Raw genomic sequence first — 14,844 nt, forward strand, 5'->3', positions numbered from 1 at the left:
TGCACACCATTCTAGATTGATGCTTCAAAACGAGCAAGTTGAACCAGCACTTGAGAGGCACAGGCCCTCTGAGGTCCGCCCTGACTACACAGTGAGATGCTAGCTCAAACAAAACAAAAACAACATCAGTTTAAAAAGATTTGAGGTTACTTTAAAACCATGGGTGATGTATAGTGGCTTCATTTTCTTTCCACATTGCTCGACACAATGAGAGACATGCTGCTTCCTTAGCTTGTAATATCACAGTCTCAGCCCTTCTTTTAAGGTATTTATAAATCTTGAAGGGCTTTATCTAATGATCCTTTAAAAGGTATAATTTTAAGTTGAAAGTTAATTGAATCACACACACCAAAAGCAATCCTCTTTTAAGATAAATGTTTTATCAGAAATTTATTTTTCTCTTGGACAGTTAATGTCCATATGATTGGAGAATTATTAATAAATTTGAGCACATCCATTCTGTGTAAAGAGGCCGAATTGATAACAAAGTCTCTCATAAATACTCAACAAGTCAGAGTGCTAAGAATAAGAGAATGAGTGTCAGGCCTAAACGGGACATCTATATAAATCCACCACTACCTGGGCTCAGAGAATACTGCAGAAGAGGGGGGTGGACAGAATGTGAGAGCTGGAGGGAAGAGGGCTGTGAGATGTGTCTTCTAGAATGGCAGGGCTGCCACACTTGTGAGGTCACAGCAGCTGCAGCTACCTGCACAAGATCACACCAGTTAAAATCCCGTAACAGCCAGCGCAGAGAACCTCCAGTCCTCATCCTGCACTGCGGAGCTATTGGAAGCAGATTGTCATGGAGGAAGGGAGAGTCATTTTATGAGGATGTGACCCCTGGTGGGTTGCCCATGCTCCAGAGGGCAGCCATACAACCATGTACCTGCAGGCAGCATTACTTAGACTTACTGAGTTGTCAAAAATAAAAAAGTGAAAAAGAGAGTGTGGTGGTATTGTGTTCCCTGAAATATTGTGCATGCTAATAAACTTATCTGGGGTCAGAGAACGGAACAGCCACAATATTAAACAGAGGATAGGCAGTAGTAGCACATGCCTTTAATCCTAGCATTCCAGAGGCAGAGATCTACCTGAATCTGTGTGTGTTCAAGGATACAGCCAAGCATAGTGACTCACACCTTTAATCCCAGAAAGCGAGCCTTTAATCCCAGAGAGTGATGGCAGAAAGCAGAAAGGTATATAAGGCGTGAAGACCAGAAACTAGAAGCTTTTGGCTGGTTAAGCTTTTAGGCTTTTGAGTAGAGGTTCAGCTGAGACCCATTCAGATGAGAACTCAGAGGTTTCCAGTCTGAGGAAACAGGATCAGCTGAGGAATTGGCGAGATGAGGAAGCTGTGGCTTGTTCTGCTTCTCTGATCTTCCAGCATTCACCCCAATACCTAGCTCCAGGTTTGTTTTTATTGATAAGTACCTTTAAGATTCATGCTATAAGAGAGACTTGAAGTTGGGACAGGGGTGTGTTGGAAGGGCATGAGAATTAGAGGGGAAATGGAGGTAGAAATGATAGTATTTCATTACGTACATGCATAAAAAGTTCTCACAAAGAATTTGAGTCTCTCATCAAAGAAAAATCTAGAAATGATCAGTGTTTGAAAAGAAAATATGTGAAATCTGATGTAAGCTACATCATGACACATCACTTGGTATCCCATAAATATACACAAAATTATGTCTGTATATACTAGCTGAGATGGGGGGATTTGGAGGAAAGGAATATGGATATGTGCAGGTATACTGTACATATGTATAACATGTTCCAAGAATAGTAAGAATTAAAATTAAAATTAAAGTTTAATTTAATACTGTAAGGAGACAGAAGGAAGCCTAGGACTCCATGTCTGTCATACTGTGACTCAACAAACATCAATGAGGAACTAACACAAATTTTTCTCAAGTTCTCCCCTAGAAAATGCCAAATTTATTTTCCAAGGTCAGCACCAGAAAGAATACCACAAAAGAAAGTTGCATGTCCATAGACAGGAAGAACAGCCACCAAAGGCCTCAAGAGATTGCCAGCAAATTGAATCCAACTACTGTTGCACACTCCCAAAATGAGTTGCAATTCATCTCTGGTATGGGAACAGGATTTGACATGTGCAAATCTGTAAATGCTCACAGTTTTATAAATGAAGAGGACAAGACTGGAGGTCTTGTACCACTGGTTTCAAAACAGACTACAAAGCTATAATTATCAAAAACAGTATGGCTTTTCCATAAAAACAGAAAGGTCATTAGAGTGGAGACGTGAGAAATCATTACATTTATGCTCAGTTGATTTTATATAAAGATTCTGGAACACATACCCCGAGGAAATGGTCTTTTCAACCACAATGGAAAAAAACTGATTACATGTAGAGATATGAAAATAAACCTTTGTTACACATCCTATGTGAAACACCACCTCACAATGGATTATACATGCAAATGTAAAACTTGAAACTAGAAAACTCCTCCAGGAAAGTACAGAGGAAGGGCTGAGGAGATAGATGTTCAGTCAGTAAAGTGCCTGATATGCAAGCATGGTTACCTGAGTTTGGCTTCTGAGCATGTGGTGGAACACATCTGTAACCAGGGATAAAAGACTAGGTGTGGCCCCACACATCTGCAATACCAGGGCTAGGAATCCAGAGATGGGCAGACCCCTTGAACTTAGTGGCTATTCAGCCAAATCAATGAATTCCAGATTCAGTGAGACCCTGTCTGTGCCCCAAACAAGGTGGAGAATGGTTGCAGAAGATACCTGACGTCAACCTTCACACACATGTATGTACATGTAAACATATACATATACCACACATAGAGAGACACGTGACATAGAAGAGAAACCCATGGCATTGGCCTGAATAGTACTTTTTATATCATCCTAAAAGCACATAAAATGATATAAAAATTAACAGGTGAGATTATAACAAAGTAAAATCTACAGTATCAACTGATTTTTTCTCATATGCAGCAAGATAGTGCATTTGTTAGCCAAATCTATGATAGTCAGTTAATATCTGAAATATGTAAGGATTGAAACAATTCAATAGAAAGAAAACAAGTCAAAAATAGGCAAAGGACCTGATTAGACATATCTAACAAGCAGATACACAAATGGCCAACAGGTATATGAAAGAATGTTCAACCTGTTCAAGAGCTACTACCTATACTTGTTAGGATGGCTCTTGTCAGAAAACAAAGATAACAGAATTTGGAGAAAGGTGTAGAGGCAAGAGGATCATAGCTCATTGCTGACAAGGATGAGGATTAGAGCAGTGGGTATTGTCATTACATCACTTTACAGTAGGAGGTGGGACGGAGAGCGGGCCAGGGGGAGAGAAGAAGAAAGGGAGTGGGCTTTCTACACTCCAGGGTCTCCTGCAGATAACTGAATTTGGGACTGTCCAAACCATGTATGAAATGACCTAGTATCTGCACAGAGCCCACACATCTTCTGATGGACTTCAACCACCTCTAGCTTACTTGTATAATAATAATATATATGTGTATATATCCATATATAATATAAATATATATCATTTACATGGGTATTAGTATAACTAACATAGAGAAAATATGCTAACTTTAAAAGGAAAAGCAAACCCTCATTTAAATTCAAAATGGACTTTGAGGATCCATAGAATTTGGATTAGAACACAGGATGATTCCCCTCCATAACCATATGACAAAATCCACTCTTCACCAAGTGAGCACTTTCCCACCGTGTAGGATGAATCATCACTCCTGGCAAAGTCAACCAGGAAGACAGTAGATTGCTGATATGATATTAAATGAAATGTTGTAAGCTTTCTAGGCCAGAGAGACTCCACCGAGATGGGCACATATACACCTAGACTAAGGGGTATGGAGAAGGCAGCTATTCTAGTTGGGTCTGTGGCTATGAAGCATGTGGGAGTGAAGCCCAGCATGCCAGACATGCAGACAGCTGGAGCGGAATCCCTGCTCAGTGGGGCCCGTCATCCCAGCCACAGAATTCCTCAGACTTGAACAGTTCTGACAAAAGCCATCCATCTCTTTGGCTGGCTTCTGTCCTGCCCTTCTAACACCTTCCTCAGACCAATTTAAACAAACAAAAACCTGGGGCTCTACTCCATCTAGGACAGAGCAGCTGGGCTCCAGAGTGTAGCATCGCACAGATGAATGGCTGGATTCTTAATTAAGAATCTTCCTACTGGCAAAGCACTCATCCTGTTTAATATGTAGGTGACACCAGGCTTCAATACGCCTGCTAATTCTCTGCGAGAGGTTTAGAGAGATAACGAGGGGATTTATTCCTAGTTGTCCCCTACCACACACAACTCATCTTTTAGACAACTAGGTCAAAGAGCAGAAATACAATTAAATTTAGCAAGTACTTCTGGAAAGCCTAATAAAGTTGCACAGAAATAAAACTTAGCTAAGTCTCTGAGCTGGAAGTAAAGGTTTGAGCACACAGTTCATTCTGAAGAGAACTCGGTGGCACTCAGAGGAAGAAAACGGAGCACAGGCAGTAGGAAGGGAAACTACAGGACAAAACACAACAGGAGCTTTTTTTTGCTCCTCTTTTTCTGAATATTTGTGACATACTTGCTAAATATGATACCTACATTTTCTGATTAAAAAAGAAAAACAATGCCCACACAGACATTTCCTGTAAAGATGGGATTTATCATTTTATGGTAGATGAGAGAATTACAGAGAGAATGGCGTATTCTCCAGACTGTTTCTCTATCTCTTTCGAGCGAATCAAGACTCCTCCTTCTCTTCATCCTTCTAGCAACATGTCAGGAGCAGATGGCATCTTATTTGTTGGACAAAGTGGCCATCGGGACCTCTCTGTTTGAATGCCAACTGTCTTCTTTCTGAACCCAACTTTTCTTTCCATGCCTTCATGGATATAGATGTACCCCTGATGACCTTGTCTCCAGGGCCTCTGTCTCCTACAGTCTAGAGCAGCTGTTCTCAACTTTCCTAATGCTGTGTACCTTTAATACAGTTCCTCATATTGTGGTGACCCTCCCCCAGCCATAAAATCATTTCATTGCTACTCCATAACTGCAATTTTGTTAGAATTGTAATGTAAATATCTGGTATGCTACCCCCAAAGGGGTCATGACCCATAGGCTGAGAAACACTGGTCTATAGAGACGAGACCTCCTTGCAAGAGGGAGAATCTGATAAAAGGAGCAATTTTAAAAAGCTGGTGTAGTACCCTGGGGTTAATAAGTGGCTCAAAACTATTGCCCCCCCCCCAGGCCTAGAGGGGTGATAGGAGGAAGCTGAGGTTTACACACAACTTGACCAAAAGGAGCAGATGAAATCAACGCTAGCCAGCCCTGCTCTCTATCCCTGTCCCGGCTGATGTTCTCATTGGCTGAGCCTAGCAGGGAGTCCCTGACCAGGAGCTCCCTAGGCTCCTGCTGGCTGCAGGAGACATTTAAAGGATATTCCTGAAGAGGCACATGACACAGGCCACTCTGTCCACTGAGCAAGTTCAAAGAGGAAACATCTACTGCAAACAACACTCAAGTTTTCAGTATAGAGAGAAGGGGCTGTGTCCCTCTGTTAGAGGATTATTAGATTAGCTAACAAAAACATAGAAATCTGAAGTCCTAAATTCAGAGAACAGGTACATTTTAGAGTAAGTGTTGTCCCACACAGAATTGGGGAAGGTACGAAGTATTCCTTGCTATTTATCAGAAATTCACATTTCATTGGGTGCCCTGTGTTTTCTCTGACAAATTTTCTCCCTGAAATTGTTGTTTCTGTCCCAGAGGATGAAAGTGTACTGAGCTTCTGTCAGGCTGGCATATTCTACTAATATGCCTGTGAGTTTCCTGTTTTTGCCCCGATCCTTTCCACTGTCACTGTTGGCTCCTCCCTCTTAAAAACAATGTTTTCATTTCTATTCATCCTGTTCTGTAAAGACCACCTCCACTGGCTTGGTAGCCCATCGAGGTAATCTGCATATTGCCTTCCTTTTCATGGACATACATTTTTATAAAAAGCATTACGTCCAGCATTATGCAAGCCTAAAGCTTTCTCACCCATCTCTGAGCACGGATGGGACCCAGGGATTTTACAAATGACCCCTCCTCTGAGAATCTACTGTAAACTTCCTTGGGATTCTCTAGAAGCAAGCGAGGCCGCAGTCCCATAGCTTTCCCAGGATTGTAGCTGTTATCTGAGGAAAGCCACCTTTCTGACGGATGGTGTGGGAAGGTCTTCGGACTCGCTTTTGTGACCTGTAACCATTCCTTACCTTGTTCATAGTGGGGGATGCTGGGGTTGAATACGGGCTCTTGTGGCCAGAGCTGGATGGAGAAGGTAGAAGTGATGGAATATCAGGTCCAAAGCTGTGTCTGTCTGTCTCTCCAGCCAGTGTGCCCTCTTGTTTGTTCTGCCCCTCCTTTCCTCCTCTCCTGTCTTCTGCTTTTCTCTTCTGCCCACACTGACCTTCCCAGAATCTTCACACCTGTAATTCTCTCTCCCTCTTCTCACTCATTTGCTTGCTATGGCCTTCCCCAACCATCTTCTTTGAAACAGCACTCTCATTCCCCAACCTATTATCTTGGCTTTTTATTGGGGCCACAAATTACTCATACATATAAAATTAAATAAATTTAAAATTAAACAAGGATTCTATGTCTTGACCCAAGCACCATTTTCATTCTCAATGAACCCATTACCAAGAAGTGAGAATAATCTCCTATCCCAAGAAGACGGGATTTACACCAATTAGATGCCAACTCAGTTATTACAGCTGTGTAGTTCTGGGCCACGAGACTGAAAAATTTATAATACCATTTTATGTCACACAGGGGTGTGTAAATGAACATAACTCAAAGGTGATCCATCTTTCAGAGCATAAGTGATCACTTAAGTCAGTGAAAATGTGGTATTCACAAAGAACATGGGATGTGCAGGGGAAGGACAGCAGAGCAGCAGTCTAGTAGGGTTCTACAGACTCAGGGTGGGTGGGAGCATCTGTCTGTCCAAATCATTCCACGTGAAGGCTATGACCCAGACTACTGAATCCCAAAGCAGGCAAGCAAGAACTTATAAGAGAAAAAAAAATGAAGTGTTGGGGCCTTGCAAAATTCCCTCATCCACACTGCATGTCAACTGGTATGGTCCTTATGCAGTTCTTGTTTAGGCAGAGATACTGTTGAGATTTCACAACTCTAACCCTAACCTTAACTGAGTGTAGCTTCCCTGTCATGTCTAGTGACATTATTTAGCAGCAGCAGCAGATATCCTGGTCTAATATGCATGAGGGAAATCTCACAAGGCCCCGCCTTAGATGAAGTGCTACAGAGACAAACCCTCTTATAGCTCACACAATCCCAAGTGGTCAGCTTGTGTAAGAACCAAAGCCATGGAGCCAGCCTAGGTGTCCAACAGCAGAAGAACAGATGAACACAGGGCATACACATACACAATGGCATTCATTTCAGAATGACATGATGTTTGTAGGAATAGGAATGCAAATGGGAATAATCAGATTAAACGAATGAAGACAGTCTCAGACAATGTATGTTCTTTCTCCCCATTTGTAGGTTCTAGATCTCATACAGCTACCTAAAGCATATGTGCTTGGGTTAAATAAAATGGATTTTTCTATAGGAACAAACAGGCCTAATGGGAGGGAGAGGGTTGAGAAAGGGGATAGGGTGGAGGAACTGGGCAGGGGATTCTCTCAACATGTAATATATTCCAGTAAGAAAACTGAATTTAAAAGTGGAAAACCATCTACTTTAGAAAAGCCCAATTTAACTGTGCTTTTATTTGGGGGGGGGGGGGTTCCAAGAACAACAAGTACTTAAGTGTTGTGAAACTCCAGGTGAAAGAACACACTTTTTCCCATTCGTGGTTGTTTTTACTCCTTATTCCAAGGAAGAAAACAGTAAAATTTTGGGAAGCCAAAGAGTCATCATATCTCCAGGCACTCAGCATGACCAGTAGAGTTTTGTTTTGCTGACTTAGAAATTGAGTCTGCAAACTATATTTAGTAGCTGTTAAGAGTATGGTGTGTCTAACAGTATCTGTTATGACTTTTGACTAAATTTATATCAATATGCTATGTATTTGGCAACAGACCATATTTTTAAAGAGTTACATCAAATGTTTTATTTCCTTCCGATGATGAGATGGTTAACATTTTGGGTGGGTTGGTAGAATGACTGATGACATCATCTATGAACTAATCAAGAGAAAACCAAGACCCTCCAAACTGACTTCTATTGAAATTAATTTTTAATAACTGCTTGGTTTGTATCAGTACTTCCCCAAATGCTAATTAATTCTAACTCTAAACTATGTAATTATAATACTTCTGCTGAAATACAAATTATCTGATGCCCTGGGGTGAAGGAGTTAGAATACATTTCATGTTCCATTCAATGGCGGAAACGTGCTGTTTCCTCGACCATGGAATCGTGGGAGCCACACAGCCACTGAGTTCCCACCCTCCAGCCTGTCACTTTTCTTCCTTTCCATTTAGCAGGAAGACAGACCCAGGTTGACAGTTGGCATCCAGCAGACTTAATGCCTCTTTCCATGGGGTGGTGAGGAACGGTGGCCTGCCAGGTTATTTTTGGCTAGGCACTGCAGCATGGGGCCTTCAGCAGCCTTCATTCAGTCAGTGGCCTTAAGTGGCAGCCCCTGTACCTGCAGAATGTGAATTGATGTTGCCATGGAGACAGAACAACTCTTCCTGGTTCTGTCAAAATCCATCTTTCTCTGTGAGTAGGCAGGGGTCAGGAAAGAAACCCCAGTAGGTGCCTGGGAGATGATGGGGGAAGGGAGGACCTGTACAGAGTGGGAGAGACTCCAGGGGCTTTATCTGCTAAAATGGTCCATACAAATCCCTCTGTCTTTTGTTTCTTAGAATCCAAACAAGCCCTTGCAGGATGATGTAACATATTAGGGTCTCTGTGTCCTTAGCGGTCACAGATGGACCTGAGGGAATCGCTCAGTCCCTGTTCGTGTGTGTGTGTGTGTGTGTGTGTGTGTGTGTGTGTGTGTCTGTGTGTCTGTGTGTGTGAATAATCGTAGAGGCAGAGGACAACCTTGGTGTCATAAGCCCCAGACAACTGTCTGTCCTTACCTCCTCAGTGCTTGGATTATAAGTACGTGCAACCACATCCAACTGTTTTACATGGGCTCTGGGAATGAAACTCAGGTCCTTATTGCTTTCAAAAAAGCACTTTACCCACTAACATAACTTCCCAGCCCCTTACTCTTTAAGTTCAAATTAGAAAAAAGTTTGTTTAATTAAATAAAATTCTGTGAGTAGCATTGCTAAAATCTGGATTCATCATATTCATATTTTCAGTTTTAACATGCATTAAAGCTCATCCACCTATAGCTTTAGCAAGAGTGTTGAAGTATGGCTGTATATGTAATAAGGAAAAGCACATAGGAGTCTCAAGAGAAGCCACAGTGATTCTCACCCATGTTCTCTTTGGGAGTCAGTTCTTCCATGTTACTGTGAACTGACATGCAGGTACCTAAAACATAGCTCCTGAGATGCAGGAGGCTTGTCAGAAGTGTGGTGTCCAGGCAGTCAGGGGCCTGGCTTCCAAGCTCTGCTCATGGGCAGTCTCTCCCTGCTGCCTATTCTGGTTTGGTTCTGGGTTCAGCCCAGTAGCCTCTCTCTTAGTCACCTATTTGGCCCAGAATATAGCTCTGAGTGCTGAGCTTTAGCTCTGGTGTCTCCTCTAGATTCCTAACTTGTAGGAACAGTGAGGGAGTACACCCAGACTGCCAGGCAACAGGGAACAGTACGGAGGAGCTATGGAACCTTAATGATGGGTGTTAGTAAGTGCATGTGAATTACTAATATTCTGATTTAGTAGGACTCTGTGCAAGCATTATAATATGGAGAGGGGTATCATGTTTGCATTCTAACCCTTTTCAAGAGCCCCCAATGTAGTGGGTAGCCATTCCAGCTTTGATCTGGAAGTTCCAACCCCCATTGAGACTTCAGCAACTGTCACGCCTACAAGGCGGGGCCAAGGGAGGCACCTGGAGACTGGAGAGCTGGATCGGCGGGCTCGCGCTCGGATCCGGGACCCTGGACTGGAGAGGTGGACCAAGCAGAGCTCCAGAGAACACCGCTGGACTGCGATACACCTTCCCCAGACCCCGCGACCTACCTATCCCTTAATTTTTAAGTTACGCCATTAAATAAATCTCCTTTTAACTACGTGGAGTGGCCTTAATAATTTCACCAATATCTGCCCCCAACCAGCCTGGCTAGCTCAGTTGGTAGAGCATGAGACTCTTAATCTCAGGGTCGTGGGTTCGTGCCCCACGTTGGGCGCCAGATATTGGTGAAATTATTAAGGCCACTCCACGTAGTTAAAAGGAGATTTATTTAATGGCGTAACGGGGAAGGTGTATCGCAGTCCAGCAGTGTTCTCTGGAGCTCTGCTTGGTCCACCTCTCCAGTCCAGGGTCCCGGATCCGAGTGCGAGCCCGCCGATCCAGCTCTCCAGTCTCCAGGCGCCTCCCTTGGCCCCGCCTTGTAGGCGTGACAGTTGCTGAAGTCTCAATGGGGGTTGGAACTTCCAGATCAAAGCTGGAATGGCTACCCACTACACCCCAATTACTGGGACATCCTGCCTCAGTTCTCAGGCATTAGCTCACATGTAGAAGCCAACTTATCAGAAGACTGTATATAATACCATGCATGTTTTCAACAAGGATCTGCCCTTATCTGTGTATAGTCACTACCCAAAATCCACACAAAGGCTTAACTTAACTACATTTAAAAAAGGAAGTCCATTCATTGCAGTATTTAGAAATCAGATAAATAAAAAACATGTCCAAGTAACCTTCCATTTTCCTCTTTCTAGATGTATTTATACATAGACGGTGAGTTTTGGGCTGGTTGGCCGGGCTGTAGAGTCTAGCTACTTAATCAAATTCTAATCTAGGTATTGCCATAGTGAAGGTATTTTGTAGACACAGAAAACAACTGTAATCAAACAACTTTATGTAAATGTGGTCAGCCTGAACAAGAGAGGCTAGCCTCATCTAGTCAGTCAGTTGAGTATCTCAAAAGCAGCAGCCAGAGCTATGTTCTGAATGTTTATGTCCCACCAAAGCACGTGCTGAAACCTTCACCACAGATTAGTGGCCCAAAGGAGTGGTCTTCACAAAAGAGACTAGAATGAGAGCCCTGTCTTCTTCAACTATCTGAGGACACCATGAGGTATCACAGGTGAACCAGGAAGTAGCCCTCACCAGAGTCAGCCTGTAGCATCTCAAAACCAAGGACTGCCATCAACAACAAAATGTAATACATATTTTTATGCTTCTACTGGTTTTTAAGGAAGAAGAAAACCAAGGTACCAATACTAAAATTGGAATGGATGAAAAGATCAGAAGTGTGTACTGGAGTACAGCAAAGAGCTGTATGTGTGTGCACACATGAGAACCAATGTGGGCAGCTGGGCTGTCTCTCAGACAGGCTAATGAAGCAGGTGACTTAAAATCTCTCTTCCTTTGTTCTTACACTGACCGCACAAACTCTGACACATGTTGTTCTCAATCAGAGGACATTTTGACCTTCAGTGAACACTTGTCAATACTTGTGGCCACCTTAGGGGCCCACAACTGGAAGTAGAAGCTAGGGAGTCTTGACATCTCATGATGGAAGTAAGGGGTACTATTACAAATTTAAAAATTCATGAGAAAATCCCACACCTCCCACAGCAGAGAATCATCTTGCCCAAAATGTCAAGGTGTTGACCTGTGAATCCTGCTCTAGGACTGAAGCCCATAGGTAGTGTGTGCTTCCATGGGTGAGGGGCCAAATTAAACTGAAGAAAGAGGGAGAACTCAGCGTTAAAGCAAGGGCCACTGGGAGCAGTGAGGAAATAGGAAGCGAGTCCAAAGAAAGAGGCATATGTCAGTCTGCCCTTAGGACGAGAGCTAGCAAAGAAAAGCCACCCACTCACTGTCACGTGCCAATTCCAATCAGCAAGAAGAGACCCTGCAATGCAATTTGTTCTACTTGATTATAGCTCATTTGATTCAGAGTCCATGTTTATAATGATCAAGTGCAAATCCTACAAACTGTGTTTAACAAGAATGTGGTGTCCATTAATGCCTTCATTAATTTGATTTCCTCCTTTAAAACAGAAACTGTTGATAACTAAATCCAAGCCATGCCAAGTCTTTGGGCTTCAGTTCTTCAGTCTTACAGGTAGAAAGGTTCAGAGCGTACCTTGCACGCCCCAGCTGATCTAAGTGGACATCCAGAGGAGAGTCTGCACAACCTGGTAGATACTCAGTGGCAAGAGAAAGTCATCTTTTCACTTCCAGCTTTTGACATCAGAGCCTATAAACATGTGGCCAAACCATCTTTAGATCCAGGCATTTGATAACATCCCAATAAGAATTTTGTTTTGTTCAAGACAGATCACACATACTACCTTCTTATGTTTGTTCATTTTTCACTTCTTACTTCTTGTCGTTTTTAGCAAGGGAAAAATGCCTGTGGTGCATCTGCCAGGGACTGTGAATTTCATGGTGTAGTGTGGACTTGAGCATATTCCTTATAATTGTCCTATGACATAAAGTTAACCACTAGCTGTAGCTGGAGAGTTTCTCTCCAGCTCCCACCAAGCCCTGCCAGTCCTGGAGCCCACTTGTAAAATAAACACACCAACTCTTATATTATTTAAACTGCTCGGCCATTAGCTCAGGCCTACCACTGTCTAGCTCTTACTCTTATACTAAGCCCATTTTTGTTAATCTATATGTTGCCACATGTTCTGTGGCTTTACCTGTTGCCTCTACATGATGCTCCCTGGACGGCAGCTGGTGTCTCCCCTCTCTGCCTTCCTGTCCTTTCCTTTCTCCTCTCTGTTAGTCCTGCCTATACTTCCTGCCTGGCTACTGGCCAATCAGTGTTTTATTTATCAAACAATCATCCAGAGCAACTAGCAACATAGCATTCAATAAGAAACAGACACTGATGGGTAAGCACATTGCCGTTTGTTTGTTTGTTTTTAGTAAATTCAATAGATTACTTTATTCATAGGAGGTTAGAATGATTCTTCACTGTGGTCCTCAAGAGGAATCTTGTTCTCTGCAGTCCTGGCTGACCTGGGATACTTGCTCTTCAGTCTGCATCAGCTGAGACTGTTTGTCAGGCACTACTTGGCTTTGAAGGACACTGTGAGCTTTTAGTGTAAGCAGCCAGGCAAATCTCGTGAGTGCCAGCTCTTCATCTTTTCAGCATCAGTAGCACAGAAACAACTACTATCCTCTCATGTTCAGTAAATACATAGGTTACCACATTTAGTGGTCTGAGTTGTATATTCAGTTGAGATCCTGTTCCCAATTGGTGCAGGGTGGGCATATGGCTCCAGTGGTGCTGTTGGGGTGACCTTGGAGAGGGGATGGGGGAGAAAGTCTTTGAGGGCTCCAATAGCCACACATTGCTGGTTTTAAGGTCAAAATTCACATAGTGTAGGAAACTCTTCACTAGAGGGTAAGAGACCAAGGCTCTCAGGAAAGCCTTTTATTTTTATTAGCTGTGTGTGTGTGTGTGTGTGTGTGTGTGTGTGTGTGTGTGTGTGTGTGTATGTGTGTGTGTGTATGCACATGCATGTGAAGGCCAGAGGATAAATTCATAAATGCCATCTACTTGTTTGTTGTAGCAAGACAAAGTAAAATGAAATAAAATCGAAATGCACAGTTTCTATTTGGCCATGGAACACTCAGTCAGTCCCTCAGGAGCTTCTTGTATGTACAACCAGGCTTATTTTACAACATGAATTTGATTATAACAAGAGATACAAACTCACACTATTTAAAGTAAAACAATCTCTTAGTGACATTCTGAGATACCCCTCTTTTCTTCCCTTGCAGGTGACTCTGGCCTCTGACCTTGATGACCTTTACTTAGCTTTCCCAATTTTTCTGTTTCTGGTGGTGATCCTCCATTCACACACAGTGTGGACCTCATTTCCTAGACTTTTCTAGCTCCACTTCCCTTCAGACACAAATGTGGACTCCTCCATGTCTTCCAGTGCAGGATTTTGCACGGATCTTCACAGTACCTCCTATCAACAATTACAGCTTTCTCTGCTCCAGCACAGGGTCCACTTTACAGTTCATTGATTCATAGATACCTGCTGAGCTGCCTGTGACAAGACCATTCTCACCTGCTGGACAAGAAGAAAAACCTCTCCCAGTGTCTTATCTCCTTGATGCATAGCCAGCCAATCCCCACAGCAGAGCCACCTGTGAATTCAAGGCTGCTCACAAATGCATGGCAGAACCCTGCTGAGAGCAGAAGCACCGCCCAACTGAGCACAGCCTCAACTGCCAACCAACAGAATGGTGAGCTATATCAACATCTGTTGTTGGAAGGTGCTTAGTTACACAACAGATAATAGAGAAACTCAGAAGAAACCCAATGCAAACATTTCACAGTGTAATTTTTATGTTACTGCTAAAGGCACAAAGCAAATAGGAAGTCCACCTTGCCTCTGAAAGAGGGACCTGTATGCAGGCCTGAGATACACACCTGTGTGTCTCTCCTTTTCTTCTCCTAAAGACTGTACTCCCCTGAGCTGTGGAGACCTGAGCCTAAGCTTTTAATCAATCATCTCCAGACAGGCCACTGTGCTAGGGAATAGGAGCTGACAGCCATGCTTTCAAACTGGCATGGCTCCATTTTGAATCTCAAAGTCAAAAGCAAAAGCAAAGCCATTTGGGCATGGCATTGAGATGGTGCCGTGACTAGGACCATAGTATTTCTGCAAACTTCTGGGGTGATTTTACAAATTATAATTGATTTGACTTTATAAAGATC

The 14,844-nt window shown here is 43.0% G+C and overlaps 1 protein-coding gene and 1 non-coding gene across 5 annotated transcripts in view; one reads left to right on the forward strand and one right to left on the reverse strand.

Moving 5' to 3' along the window:
• The window catches only part of Dscam (DS cell adhesion molecule), a 611,935-nt gene that overhangs the window by 358,847 nt on the left and 238,244 nt on the right, over nucleotides 1-14,844 (reverse strand). The window lies entirely within an intron of this gene.
• Nucleotides 10,260-10,332, forward strand: Trnak-cuu (transfer RNA lysine (anticodon CUU)). The gene has a single exon. It is a non-coding gene; the product is annotated as a tRNA-Lys (tRNA).

This window comes from Peromyscus californicus, unplaced genomic scaffold, assembly GCF_007827085.1.
Source record: "Peromyscus californicus insignis strain IS unplaced genomic scaffold, ASM782708v3 Scaffold_16__1_contigs__length_79575227, whole genome shotgun sequence".
Taxonomy (NCBI): domain Eukaryota; kingdom Metazoa; phylum Chordata; class Mammalia; order Rodentia; family Cricetidae; genus Peromyscus; species Peromyscus californicus.